This window comes from Canis aureus, chromosome 11, assembly GCF_053574225.1.
Source record: "Canis aureus isolate CA01 chromosome 11, VMU_Caureus_v.1.0, whole genome shotgun sequence".
NCBI lineage: Eukaryota > Metazoa > Chordata > Mammalia > Carnivora > Canidae > Canis > Canis aureus.
The window spans coordinates 41193532-41209472 of record NC_135621.1 but is presented as its reverse complement, the minus strand read 5'-3'; the positions used below and the strand labels follow the sequence as shown (position 1 = coordinate 41209472).

Genomic DNA, 15941 nt, shown 5'->3' with positions numbered 1-15941 from the left:
AAGGGAACGATTGATACTGCCATTGTGTTTTAAAGCGTTGGAGAAAATTTTCATGCTCATGGGCATGGAAAGTACATCATAAGAGCACCCTACTTGGGGGGAGACCCACAAAGTCAAATGGGATGTTTGAGTGTCCTAAGGATACAAGCAATGCAATCTTATTTCCTATCAATAAGAACGCTTCTAGTGGTGTATAGCAACATTGTAAATCATATTTTAATTAAAATTTTAGTACTTGTTGATGTTATTTGTTTATTGTCTCAATAAAACATTTTTAACAGATGACATCTGGACATTTTGCTTAATTTCTCTCTTTTTTATTCCCTATAAAATTCTTTAGTAAATCTAATTGTTGAGATATGCATCAGACTGACAACTCTGGAAAATGAAGCCTTTTATTCAGGCTCAGAATCTGTGTCTTCAGAAAAGAACTACCTTCACGCTGCTGTTGGCCTCCATTCCATAGTGGGACTTGAAGGCTCAGGTCACTTTTAACCTTCAGCTTCCATTTGCTTCTTTGCTAAGGTTACAGTCTTTGGGGTGGGGGGTGGAATGAGCATCTGTTACAGCAGGGCTTTCTGGAGCCTCATGTGTCAGAAAGAAAATTGAAGTCCACTATGTTTTTCCACCTGCAACTGGTCCAAAATGATTCTTGCACTATCACAACCTATTTAAAAGTAATCCAGTGTTTCCTTTGCATGAGTGGAAGAGAAACCCTGTCTGCTTTGACTTTTCATGGAATCCATGTCCCTTCACAGGCATGTCATAATTCTCACACCAGTAACCAAAGAACATAAAGAGGATATGTAAGTTTGCAAAAGTCTGCCCGGTTAAGTCATGCAGGCAGCATACATACACTCACCTCTACAAATTTGATACTTATGCTCATATAATACAAAAGCATTTTGCTGTTGGTGCTGTTCCCTAAGAGATGAAAACATCAGCAGTCATGGCCTGATGGGCCCCAGGCGGTTTGTAAAAACACTCAAAACAGTCTTTTAACTTTCAAATGATTAAACATAGGAAGTCCTTTTTGTTGACTCTGAAATTTCTTCAAGCATTGCTGAATAAGTTTGTTTGTTTCCAATCGATGTTTCACTCTTTCTTACTTTCTCTTTCCTCTCTCAACTAACCTACTTCTAGGGTTAGTTACCATGGAGCCAACAGAAGCAGATACTGAGACAAAGATATGTTGTGCAAATGATTTATTCAGGAAGTGCTCCCAGGAGAAACTAATAAGAGACTGGGGAAGCAAGACATGGAAAGGGAAGAGGCAAGCAAGGGTATGATCTCAGGTGAAGTTTGCTGCAGAGAAGACCTAGCCTGACCTAGCAGGGGATTACAAGCTTTGCCTCAGTTTATCCCAACTGCAGGCAAGAGAGCTGGGCTTTCATTGGCTGCATGTGTCAGCTATTGGCTAGGGGCTTCCCCGAGGAGACAAGACCTCCCAGGCATTTCCTGCTTTCTGTACTTGTGCCCAAAGTGACTTCAGCAGACCTTGGGCAGACCTCCAAAGAAAGACGCAGGTGTGGACAGTTACAAGCAAAAGCATACAGAAGCCAAAGGAGGGATGCATAAGAATAAAAGAGATTCGACTGAATCTGGCTGAGCCCCAGCAGTGTCCAATACACACAGGAACATTAGACAATATGCTTGGAATTGTAAAGTGAGGAGAGTGCTCATTCAGAAATCATGAGCTCCGTCCTGGAAGAGTACAATAATGTCTGAGCAGTCATATTTTGAGTAGCATGCTCATTGCCGCAAGAGAAAGAAAGCACAGACCAGAGACCCCCATGCTCATTACAATCACCTGGGAGCTTTTAGAACTCCCAAAGCCCAGGACATACCCCAGACCATTCAATCACAATCTCTGGGCCTGGGGCCAGACAGCAGTGTCTTTTCAACATGTAGTCAGTGTTAAGAACCTTTGGCATAGGATATGGTCTCAATATTGTTGGCATTTGCAAAAGGATGTTGTTGCCTTTCCTAAAATGGTTTCTGTTCAGAGTCTGTAAAAAACAACAAACAAACAAACAAGCAAACAAAAATCTGCTTCATAATATGATAGCATGTTAGTGGGAAAGTATCTTGCCTTGGGTAAAAATATCAGCCTATTTCCCTTATTAATATATTATTTGGTACTTATTTAAAAATTGTTTAATTGGTGCAGGGACAAGTTATTCAGAGTTTTGCAGAAATCTACAGGGAAACATTTTATTGTCTTAAGAATACAAAACAAAGAAAACTATTTTAAGAAATAATAAGAAAACTACCTTTTTATCTTATAAAAATGAAGGATTCTGGGAAGATGGCAGAGTAGGAAGCACAAGGAATCTGAATCCCCACCTAGACAGTAATTGCACTGGCAGACTCTGTCTGCTATAACTATTTTGGAACTCTGGAGTCTATTGAAGGCTTGCTACTTCCAGGGGAAGTAAATATTCTGGATGGTAAATTGCACTTAATTTCAGTCAATTTCATTGTAGCAACTACCCATCTCCATCCTCTGGCCCCACAATAGACAGCTGTGCACATGTTTCAGGAGCAGCTTGCATACAGCTTGAGGGAGCCAGGGTGGATAATAAGGACTCTGCCTCCAAATATCAGGGATCTGTGCTCTGATCACTGATTGCTGTTTCTGATCACAGAAGAACAGGCACAGAGTGCAGACACAGAGAGGCATTGTTGCCTTCACCCTTCCGCTGTTACAAGCCTTTCTTTCCTTTTCAGGCTGAAATGACTGTCAGAGGATTTAAAGGGCCAGTGTCCTTTAAAATTTTCTTTTATATACCCTCCCTGCCCAACCATTTTCCTCTTTGAGGAGCCAGATAGTTAAGCTTTAGATATTCAAAAGCAACCACATATATGGAAGGAATTTAGAAAGTCATGATGCATTCCCAGGGAAAAATGCAGGCTCAGAAAAAAACTTGAGAAGATCTTTAGTTTATACGTGAGTCTGATCCCCAGCACAGAGCAGCCTACAACAATCAAAAAATAAAAACAAAAACAAAAATCAGGAAACCCTGGGTATAGGGAAAATCTGATTTCGAGAGTTACCTCATTATTTGATTCAAAGGCCCAGTTTTTAATAAAACAAAATCACAAGGCATTCAATGAAACAGAGAGGGGGAAAACAATAGACACTGTCCCTGAGAAAGACCACAGGATGGACCTACTAGACAAAGACTCTAAAACATCTGTTTTAAAGATGCTTAAAGAACTTAAGACAGACTTAGAGGAAATAAAGGAAATGACGTCTAAACAAAATGAGAATCACAATAAAGAAATTTGAAAATCTAAAAAATTAAAGAAACAGAAATTCTGAAGCTGAAAAGTACAGTAACTGAAATGAAAAATTCACTAGAGGGATACAGAGGCAGATTTGAGGCAGAAGAAAGAATCAGTGAGTGTGAATATGGAAAAATTGAAAAGATCAAGCCTGAGGAAAGGAAAAAAGATTGAAGAAAATTGAAGGGAGTCTAAGGGCCTGGTGGGACAGCATAAACCAATCAACACACACATTGTGGGCATCTCAAAAGAGGGAAGAGAGAGAAAGGGGGAGAGAGATTATTTAAAGAAATAATGGCCCCCAACTCCCCAAATGTGATGAAAGACATGAATATAAACAAGAAGTTTGATGAACTCCGAGCAGAATGAACTTGAAGGGATCCATACCAAGACACATTACAGTCAAGCTGTTGACAGCCAAAGATGAAGAGTGAATCTTAACAATAGCAAGAGAAGTGGTTTTTAACAAAAAAGAATCCTCAATAAAATAATCAGCAGACTTGTCTTCAGAAACTTTGGAACCAGAGGCAGTACACTGAGACATTCAAAGTGATGGAAAAAAAAAAAAAAAAACAACTGTCAATCGGGAATCCTAGATTCAGCAAAACTGTCCTTCAGAAGTGAGGGAGATATTAAGACATTCCCAGATCAACAAAAGTTGAGGGCATCTGTGACTGCTAGACCTGCCCCATAGGAAATGCAAAGGGAATCCTGCAGGTTGAAATGCTTGGACACCAGAAAACTCAAAGCCATATGAAGAAATAAAGATCTCGGGAAAATTAAATAACTGGCAATTATAAAAGCTAGTATTAATGTTATTTTAATTGGTAACTCCACTTTTTGTTCTATGCATGATTTAAGAGACCAAACATGTTTTTAAAACTTACCAGTCTAAAAGCTAGTATTACTTTAACTTTGGTTCATAACTCTACATTTTGTTTTGTGCATAATTGAAGAGACTAATGCATAAAAAATATGATTTTAGTTTATGTTTTGGACACACAATGTGTAAAGATGTAATTTCAAGACACTGACAACTGAAAGTGGTGGGGATGGAGCTGTATAGGAAAGTTTTCTGTGTTGTTGAAGTTAAGTTGGTATAAGTTCAAATTAAAGTGTTATGACTTTAGACTATCAAATGTAATCCTCGTGGTAATCACAAAGAAAATATCTATGGAATATGCAAAAAGGGAAATGAGAAGGAAACTAATACATTTCATCATGAAAACATCAACTAAACACAAAAAAAGATAGTAATGTGGGCAATGAGTGACAAAAGGTGATAAGGCATATAGAAAACAAATGGCAAAGTGACAGAAATAAGTCCCTCTCCTCAGTAATCACTTTAAAGGTAAATGGATTAAACTCTAGAGTCAAAAGACAGAGATTGGCAGAATAGCTTTAAGAACATGATCTATCTGTTGTCTGCAAGAGATTCATTTAGATAAAAGACAAATAAGTTAGAAGTGAAAGTATGGAAAAAGATATTCTGTGCAAATAGTAACCAAATAGCAGCATTATTCACAATAGCAAGAATGTGGAAGCAACCCAAGTTGGCAGATGAAGGGATAAGCAAAATGTGGCACATTCATAAAATGGAATGTTATTCAGCCTTAAAAAAGAAAGGAAATTCTGGCACATGCTATACCATGGATTAACATTGAGGATATCCTAAGTGAGATAAGCAGGTAACCAAAAGGTATATACTATCAGATTCTACTTATATGTTTCCTTAAGTCATCAAATTTGTAAGGACAAAAAAGAGAATGGTGGTTGTCAAGGTTTGGGAGAGAGGGGGATTTTTTTTTTTTTTTTATATAGGTTCACAGTTTCAGGTTTGCAAGACAGAAAGAATTCTGGAGATGGATGGTGGTGATGGTCACACAACAGCATAGAAATACTTAATGCCTGGCCGCGTGGGTGGCTCAGCAGTTAAGCGTCTGCCTTCAGCTCAGGGCATGATCCTAAAGTCCCAGAATCAAGTCCCATATCGGGCTCCCCGCATGGAGCCTGCTCCTCCCTCTGCCTATGTCTCTGCTTCTCTCTCTGTTTCTCTCATGAATAAATAAATTAAATCTTAAAAAAGAAGAAAGAAATACTTAACGCCGCTAGACTGTACACTTCAAATAATTAGGATGGTAAATATTACATTATGTGTATTTTACCACAAGAAAAAAAGAGAGAGATTAATATCAAGCTAAGAGAGAAAGGGTTATGTGGAAAGGATGATAAGTCAAAGAAGGAAACTGGTGAGGAAAAAATAGAAGGGATATCTCAGCCCATTGTTTTTCTAAATCCTTATTCACTCACTCTTACTCTGAAGTTGGAGAATAAGCTTGAATCCCTGGCCAAGGGAGTATTTCATGAAACCTGGATACCAATATTTAGGCTGAATTAGTGTTTGGGGTCATGAAATTATTTCAAAAATCATTAAAGGATTTTTTTCTCATTATTCAGGGTATGTTCATTCTGTGTGTGTGTGTGTGTGTGTGTGTGAAGAAATTAAAAACATCTAAGAAATTTAAGACGCAATTCCATTTTCACAATCTACCTAGATAGAAAATAATTTTATTTTTCCTTTGAAGTATTTTATTTTCATAGTGTTTAATACGTGTTTTTTTCTTTCTAAAGATCAAATAACACATTTCCAATGTTAATATGTGCTTTTGACATTTGAAATATGTAAGCCAGTGTATCTAACTTGACAGTTTCTGGTATGCTTAAAATCTAATTGGTTGTTGTGAGAATCAATTGAGATAAAATATATAAAAACACTTTGAAAAATATAAATTATTGAGTAAAGTTAAGGTATGCATTTTGGTCTGGATATGATTATAAATCTAGTTTTGGAGAAAGACAAATCTTACAAAGTGAAAATTTGGAAAATAAAACATGGAGTTGTGTATAATGTGTGATACATTCACTTTAATTAATTCCTAAAGGTGCTGAACTTTGGGTACCTCAATTAAATAATCATTACATAACTCATTTATGGAGATATGTACACTGGGTCTGCATAGAGAAGATAATGGAGATGTCTGGACAGAAATGAAATACCAGTGAAGTATTTTAGGAAATGAAAAAAGTCAAGGTTTGCAATATAAGGAGTAAAAAAATAAGTTAAAAAAAGTATTATGAATATAAAACAAAGGAGAGAAGCATTTGCCAAGAAACTGGCAGTTTTCCTTGTTATCTTTCACCCCAAATCACAGAAACAAAGCCACATGGAGGACATGCTGTTTGGAAAACTGTTCTGATGATCATTTTCTAACTAATAGTGTTGTATTTGCCTTGTTTCAATATCTAAGATGCCACTTTCTAAGGTTAGAAAGAAGGCATTTTCTGAGGAGTAAAAATCATCAGTGGACCTTTTCTGTATAATAAAAGTGGAAATGGACCCATTGGGTAACCACACTGTTACTGTAATGGCCATTATACTTACACTGAGCTGCCTAGGCATCAAAATAAATGTAACTGCCAGGATAAAGAGAAGGTACATCCATCCAAACGTGCTCACAAATTCTCAGTTTGTACACATCCTTAACTTAGGAAAAGGAAATGAAATGAAAAATTAGCAAAGATATCTATGTGACATCAAACAAAAATTGGAGAATAATCTGTATATGAACCTTGACCACTGAAGGATTGTGGAGATAGGAAAAAAGGACAATTTTATGTTTCATGTATTCATTCATTTAACCAACACGCATTTATCGATTGCCTAGTATTGTGCCAGGCCTAGTCCAGCTGGGGTTACAAAATGAACAAAACAGACATGGACTCTGTGCTCAAGGGATTTGAAAAGGACTTCAGATTCATCTCATGTAAGCATCTACTAGAGGCTTAAGCCCCCTTTGTAATATCCCTAATAAGTGGTTGTTGCAAAAACCGTGGATTAGCTTGCTCAGCATCCTTTTCAATTTCCTTCCTTCGACTGGGTGTATTCCAGGTCCTGGGTACTATCTGAAAAACTGTTAGGGGTAGTGCAGCAAGCAAAATAATTAGAAAATTATTTCCCTCCTGTACTGCCAAAGCAGGAACGTCAAAGACTCCCTTGCAGCTTGAGTCCCAGGTATGGTTTCATTTCTGCTGATCAGAGGTATCCATGTGAGACTTGAATTTATAACTGGTTTAAGTAGGAAAAGATGAACAGAGCGTGAGGCATATCCACTTGGCTGGTGCACATAATAGCTGTGTAGTCCTCTGGGAGATGTTCCTCAAAGTGCAGCTGTAGCTCGATCCACTGTCCCTTTCAATGATTTTTGAATACCTGGTAATAAATCCCTTTCTACTGAAACCAGTTAGAGTGGATACTATCGCCTGAAAGTGAACACAAACTCACACAGTGTTTTTAACCCAAAGTACCTATTGTCTAGAAGGAATCCCTACCCCCTGCTGGGAAGCTGCAAATCTACAATACTTTTGTCTGGTTTGTGTGATTATGGACACACAAAAGACAGACGGTCAAAACCAAAATCTTGTTTCTTTTCTCACATTGTCTCTTTGCAACAATAGGCCAAATGTATACATTAAAAAAAAAAATCTGGAAGCTGTGCTACTTCATACTACCAATTTTATCTTCCCTGGCATAACTCCATGAGTTGTTGAATTCTTACATTGAACTCTTGATTCTGACTACAGAAAGAAACACCTTGCCCTGATTGGATAAGAAATTAAAAGAAATATGAGTATTTGATGAATGTGTGCCTTAAGGTAGGCAACTTATATCTAATAAGTACATATGACAGGAAATCATGGATTTACCACATAAGCATAAATATTTGTAAGTTTCAAAGGTCATTAAGAATGTAACTCTAAAAGCGTGGTTTGAAACTGACTTGCTTATTTCAGGAATCTGTATTTCCCAGGATAAAATGTTCCTTTGAGTCTAAAGTCAAAATAACTCCATGCAGGTGTTTACAATCTAATCACAGCAAACTATTCATAAAGAGATGAGATAGTTTAATCAGACGCTAGGCTCTGATGTGCTTCTTGAAATTGGACACAATTTCAGATTTCAGATACGATACTTGATTTTGGAAAACACTTGGAAAATGGGCCAGCAATGTATCTTCAGTGGAAATCGGAAAGGTGGCATGCAAATGCTGAAGAGTCATTTAAGGATAGTGAAGAATAATTTTTAATCGCCTGATTTGATAAATTGAGGTAGAAAATTCTACTTTGTAGGTATTATAAAATGGGGTAGGTTAATTGCTTTCAGAGAGGGTTTGGAAGTGGTTCTGCATAATGGTAAAGAAATGAGTTAGATGGTTTTCTTATTTTGATTTGCAGCTCTATAAAACATTTAGGAAATAAAACCATCTTGATCCATTTGGCAGGAAGTAATGTTTTCCTTCTTAAACTCCCAAATTACTTTGCAATTCTTTCATGACTATATCACAATCTTTCTAGAATGATGTTTGTGTAAATATCTTTTTCTGCCTAAAAGTTCTTAAGCTACTGAAAGACAGGTATCATATTAATACTTAGATGGTTTCTGTCACAGAGCATTGCAAAGTAGTATCAACAAATATTGGGTGATAAAGATACAACAGTTTTGCATAGAGTAAAGTCTTACTTCAATCCTAAAGTACCAAATTTCTACTTTTCAGTTGGGCAGTGAAGTCACCAGAGATACTAGGCAGGTTTATCTAGGTCTCCAAATTATGAAATAACCACTTTCTTGGTTGGCCTTTCTGGAAGAATCCTTTGAGACCTAGAGCCTTAGCATTCCTAGAAATCTTTGAGTTGGCACAATCTGAGTAGTTCTGGGGTTCATGTTTATGCCAGGAAGCATTTTTCAAATTCATATGTGTTGCACTCATGGTGGGCACTACAGAAAGCAGGATGGAATATGGGCATGTGTGGGAACTGCCTGAAGTGGGACCCCAAGAGTGGAGGGGATATGGTGAATGTGGTCAACTTAAAGTATCCTCATTTCAACTTCACACACACATACACCACTGTGTAGACAAAAGAAAACGTATCTGAAGGGCAGCCAGTTTTTGACCTCTAAAGAGCAGCGTAGACAGATGTATTCTCATGTCCTTACAGAGGAGCTGGGATGGATGAGAAGTGTGAGGGCAGCAGACAGAATCAAGGGGAGTTGGAGGCTAACAGAAGAGGACAAGTGAGCTGGGTCCTGGAAGAGAATGGTTAACAGCAAGCAGATACTATGTATAAAGGGGAGAGTGAGCTTCTTAAAGACACCCTTGTTAACTAACTCACAGTTCTCCTGGGACTGGACAAAATGTGGAAGAGTGGTTAGGATGTTGCGAGGCGCCATCCCTTCCTAGTTGTGGGACCCAATGCAAGTTATTTAACACATCCATGCTTCAACTTCCTTATGTCTAAGATGAGGATAATAATAGTGTCTCCCTCATAAGGATGTTATGATTCAATGAGGCAAAACTTAGAAAAGCCCTCAGTTAGTGGCATATAATGTTATATGATGCTCTTTCAATTAATAGTTTGTGTATGTTCACTTGTATATATCATTTCTATAACTCTCTTTCACATTTCTTGGAATTGTATCTCATGGTCCATCTAAATGCATAATACACTTTCTCTGATAGAGACACATATGTTGCTCTTACCTTCACTTCCTCAAAAGCATAAGAATGAAGATTATACTTCAGAATCTCTCTTTTTTTTTTTCAGGTCCAGATGACAATCTTCTACTTATTTACATTTTCAGGCTGCATCAATTTCTTCCCCTCAATGTACTTTTTAAGTTGCCTCCCTGCTGTGTAAAGTGGTACCTCCTTTGTCCTAAAATAGTCTCTTTTATGCCTCAAGCAGTTTATTTTGGCTCTAGTTTTCTGAAATTTAGTTTTTAAGTCTGTATTTATTTAGGCCAGGCCCTCACTAATGTTATTGATTTCAATTATATTCCTTCTTAAAATTCTTTAGTTGTTGTTGTTTGTTTGTTTTTGCTCTGAAATCCTAGCACCTTGACTATATTCAGTGTGTAATCTTGGCCATTTAGCTACCTTTTTCTAGACCTACTTTATCTCTGTTCAGAGTTCATCACAAGGGAGAACTGGGTCGAGCCCAAATCCATGGGTAGGGAGGGCATGGATGAAAGAAACACCCATAGTGTCACAGGACATTTTGTACATGCCGCTATTCCTGATAGGAAACAACTTCTAATTCTACCACACAGAGTAACTACTTCTACCATCCACATGCACTCAAAAAAAAAAAAAAATGACTTAATCTATGCAAAATAATTACAAATATGGTCAAGAAGGCTCTGGCCCTAAGCACGCTGCCCCTGAAGCTATGTATGTTGGAGACAATTTTCCGTGCACAGCAAATGGTGTGATTGATCCACCTTTATGTTCCATGTAAATTTGTTTTATTTTTGATAACGAGGTCTAGAGAAATAATTCTTGAAGCATCGTAACAGCATTGATTGACAGCCCCCTAAGTGCTGTGTCTTTTATAGCAACCATAATTGACAGCTCATAGGTAAAGAGCATATGTAGATGGATTGGGTCCACGTTGAACACAGTGGGGGAAAACACCAAAGAAGATATTTGTTCTATTTGTTATTAATTAAAATTCAATTAATATGGTAAAATATATGCATTTTAGGAGAATAGATTTACTTGTAGGCTGAGACAGATTGAGTTTTTTTTTCAGATTCAGTTTTTAAACTGTTATAGAGGCTTCATGTATAGCGATTATGTACTAAAATTACCTCTCATAAATATTTTTACACTTCGGTGTAATTTACATTACTCATGTCCTTCCTCCATGTACATTGCTTATTTAGCTGGGAGTGGTCTCGATAATAACAAGTCTTTAAGGTGTAGATTTAAATGCAACTGAAGTTGTGTGGGCACCTACCTGCCTGTGTAAGTTAAGTTAAAAACCTGGCCCCATTAAAAACGAGAATCCTGTAATGCCCCTTCTGGGTATATACCCCAAAGAATTGAAAGCAGGTATGCAAACAGATACTTTGGAGCTCATGCTCATAGCACCATTATTCGTGATAGCCAGAAAGTGGAAACAACTCGTGTGTCCCCCAATGGATGGATGGATAAACAAATGTGGCATATACACACAATGGAATATTATTTATCCTTAAAAAGGAATGAAATTCTGAAATATGCTACCACGTGGGTGAAACTTGAAAATGTGATGCTAAGTAAAATAAGTCAGGCCCAAATGGACAAATATTGTGAGATTCTACTCATGTGCAGTACTTAAAATAATCAAACTCATAAAGACAGAAAGTGGAATGGTGGTTATAGGGGTTGGGAAGAGGGTGATTGGGAAGTATTTAATGGGGACAGAGTTTCAATTTGGGAAGATTGACGTGTTCTGTAGCTGGATGGTGGTAATAGTTGCACAACGTGAATATATTTCATGCCACTGAACTGTATACTTAAAAAGTGTTAAAATGGTAAAATTCATGTGATGTATTGTTTAACCACATGTGTACATAAAAGACATGTAGGAATCTGCATGGTCAGACCAGATGGTCCAGATGAAAGAGTATTGACGCTGGTTGAAATGTCATGGAATCTGACCTAACAAGAGCCATGAGTGATTTGTAGGGTTTCATGCTGGGTCTCACTCCGAAATGTAGTAGGTCTGGGCTGGGACCCCAAGAATTTCCATTTCTAACAAATTCCCAGGTATACTTGTCATCTATCGCTGCATAACAAATTACATCATATGTTAGTAGCTTAAAAGAACACGCATTTATTATCTCATGATTTCTGTGGCCCAGGAGTCTGAGATTAGTGGCTCTGGTTCAGGATCTCTCCTGGAGTGGCAATCAAGCTGTTGATTGGAGGGCTGAAATCGTGTGAAGACTTGGCTGGAGGACCCACTTTTAGGATGGCTCACTCCCACTGCTGTTAGCAGGAGGCTTTAGTTCTTTACTAGACAGATCTTTCCGTATGGCTGTCTCACCTCAGGGCATCTGAGTTCCTCAGAGTGGGTGCTTCAAGAAAGAGAGAGCAAGCAGGAAGCCAGCTTTTGCAACTAATATCCAAACTCTATTCTTTAGAGACAAGTCATTAAATCTAGCTCATATTCAAAAGGAGGGACCTACCTTTTAAAAGGAGGGGTACTGGGGTGCCTGCATGGCTCAGTTGGTTAAGCATCTGCCTTTAGCTTGGGTCATGATCCCAGGGTCCTGGGATTGAGCCCTAGATCGGGCTTCCTGCTCACTTGGGAGTCTGCTTTTCCCTCTATCCCTCCCCACTGCTCATGCTCTCTCTTGTATGCTCTTTCTCTCTCAAATAAATAAATAAAATCTTTAAAAAGAAAAAAGGAGGAGTACTGAAAAATTGTAGATGTTTTAAAAAACGAACACACTGGGTATATTCTTGGGGCTGCTGTAAGAAAGGGCCATAAACTGGGTGACTTAAACAACAGAAATTTATTGTCTCACAATTCTAGAGTCTGGAAGTCCAAGATCAAGGTGTAAGTAGGGCTGGTTTCTCCCGAGGCCTGTGAGGGAAAATTTGTTCCAGATCTCTTTCCGTGCTTCCAGTAGCCTCACCTGTTCTATGGCTTACAGCTTACAGATGCCCATCTTCCTGTGTATTTACATTGGTTTCCCTCTGTACACATCTATCTATAAATCAAAATTTCCCTGTAATAGTCATATTGGATTAGGGCCCACTCAAATGACCTTTTTTAATTTTACCTGATTACCTCTGGAACAACCCTTATTTCCAAGTAAGTTCACATTATGAGGTACTAAGTATTAGGATCTCAACATCTTTTGAATTGAATCCAGTTTAACACTTAGTATAATTAGGTAATGCTGAGGTTCCTGCTCTGGGTACCATACTTTTGAGAATCACTGTTCTAATCCACCCCTCGGTTACACTAATGAGAAATGTAAGTTTTCCATAAGCTAAACAAAACCATCAATGTCAAAGAGTGAGTTTGTGGCCGAGTTCAGATGATAACACATATTTCTTGATCCACGTTCAGTGCACTTCCCAGAGCCACAGAGTATTTGGTCATCTTTGACCAAAGTTCTCTGAAGATCTCAATTATCTGTGGACTCATTGAGCCTTTGTGCTTTTTCTAGGTTAAGGTTGCCTCACAAAGTTCTGTAGTTCAGGAATCCTTTTAAGAGGTGTGTGAGTGTGTGTGTATGTGTGAATTTTCTGGAAACTACATCATTCATCACGTAAGCCATCTACACTGGGAAGGAGAAGAGAGAGAGTAGGAGATGAAGAGGAGATAATGAAAGAGAGAGGAGTAAGGAAATGGGATATGAGAAATACAGGAAAAAGAAATAAAAACTGTATCAATTTATACTCCCACCATAGCCTGCCACATCTTCCAATGTGAGTCATGGTGGGAAGTGAGATGAAATTAACTTTCCCTGTTATATATATCTATATTTTTCAAGGATGAAATGAACACCTGTGTATCCACCAGCCACCTAAAGACAAAGAACATTGGCAGGAGCACTGACACCTCTGGTGTCCTGCTCACAGCATCCTCTCCCTCTTTCCTGGGTTATTTTCTATTCCCAAGTCTGTGTTTATCGCTCTTTTGCTTTTCTTTATGGTTTTACTACAGAGGGATAGAACCTTAAACAATATCTTCCTTAACTTTACCTGGTTTTGAACTTCATGTAAATGGAATCAGACTTGGCAAGCCTATGTGACTTTCTATTTTTTCCTCAACCTGGTGAAACCCATCCATACTGTGTGATTGTGGTTCACTCATTGTCATTGATGTCTACCCATCCTCTGACTAATAGGCAGGTTACTTTTGTCATTAAAAAAATGTTATGAACATTCTTATGTTTGTGTGCTGATGTGTGTCTGCTCCTTAGTGAGTTAGACAGAGACTACACCAGGTTGAGTTGCTTCAGAAGGTCATTGAGATTTGTAAGCAAATAAGGAGATCACGGGAATAATTTCCAAAGCCATGTCTGCCAAAGCAGGAATGAGCAGGTTTCTTTTATTAGGGTTTGGGATGAATATTCAGAGGGAGAGGCATCATCATCACATGTAATGGGCAGGTATAGAATTACACATTCCCACTCATAAAACATGCCATTACGTATGTTGCCTGTTATGCTAATGAGGCTTATATCCCTTTCAGGATGGGGATTTTAACATTATAATGAAGCTCAGGTAACTATCAGACACTTTATGATTCACTTGCACAGGTGTCTGTCCTGGGAGGTCATATTCAAATATTTCTTTTCTTGTTCCAGCAATTTGTTAGTTTCTAAAAGATAACATAGTTTGGCAGAAGCTTCTATGGAGTTTCCTGAGTTCAGGGGTCTCCCTGATGACAGATACAAGTCGTCTGGTATGCTGTGCAAGAATTTCTGCAGGGTATACACCTAGGAATGTAACTGCTGGATTGGAGGGTATACTCCCCTTAACAGCATTGATTGGTTGGTTGATTTCAGGAGGGCAATACTAGTACACTCCCACAAGAAGCATCTAGAAGTTATCACTATCTCACATCTCAGCAGCACTTGTTGTTAGTTCAACATTTTGACTCTCCTGATATTTACCCAAAAGGCTGACCTTAGAACCAAACTCTCACATTAGATGTCACTCTACCGTATTGGACTTTGGGGATTTTATGATCCTCCTGCCTAGGAGACCTGATGTCTCTGACATAACAGGTGCTCAGTAAATGAGAGGAAAATAAAATGAGTCTAAGCTGTGGCTTTTTGGTAAAAGTACATTTTTCTCATATTTTAAATGTCTATCAGCATGTTCTTGATTCCAATCTTTCCTCCTGACTTCAGATTATGTACCTAATGCCAACCTATAGTGGTATATTTTTTCCAAACTCAAAGTCTACACAGGAAATTTCATGCAGCCGTCCAAGTGTTGCCCCTAGAGGTAGGAAATATATTACACTCGTTTTACTGTAATCTAGTAAAAGCCTGTAACATGAATTTTAGAGAAAAGGAAAAAAGAAAAACCTCCAAAATTCCTAACCTTAATTTCAGAACTTACTTAGTTCTTATATATTCCAACATGTCATTTTTTTAAAAAGAAATAGTAAAAATCCCACTTTCACATACTTATTTGGTTGTTTTCCATTTAAATTTCCACAATTAAGTTAAAAACATTTTTGTGACAATGTATAGGAACCACTTTTTAAAGGCATCTATTTTATTTTTTTTAAGATTTTATTTATTCATTTGACACACAGAAGAGAAAACACAAGCAGAGGGAGAGGCAGGCAGAGGGAGAGGGAGAAGCAGGCTCCCCGCTGAGCAAGGAGCCTGATGTGGGGCTCCATCCCCAAATCCTGAGATCATGACCTGAGCCAACGTCCAACCAACTGAGCCACCCAGGCGCCCCTAAAGGCATCTATTTTGATGGGCTATAAAGTTTTGGTTCCCAAATGCTGGTCCGAGAACCTATGCCAATCTCTGATGAAAGTTTTACTAGCCTAAAAGATAAGTGACAGAACAACAGAATGAGCTTTTCAGTACAACGAAGTGAATTCCATTTTAAGGAACCCTTTTTCTTTTTCTTTTTTTTTTCTGGGAATATGTCATCTCTACCTTTTTAATGACTAAATGTGTTTTAAGAAATGATGGTGTATTCATTTGCTTGACAACTTTGTATTTGTGTTTTAATTTCACTTATCCTTCAATTCTAAGTGTTTGGAAATCCTTTCAGAGCGGC

General features: G+C 38.0%; 1 long non-coding RNA gene across 1 annotated transcript in view; it reads right to left on the bottom strand.

The window, feature by feature from the left end:
- The window catches only part of LOC144323929 (uncharacterized), a 72034-nt gene that overhangs the window by 55539 nt on the left and 554 nt on the right, over positions 1-15941 (bottom strand). The gene's annotated exons all lie outside the window — the stretch shown is intronic.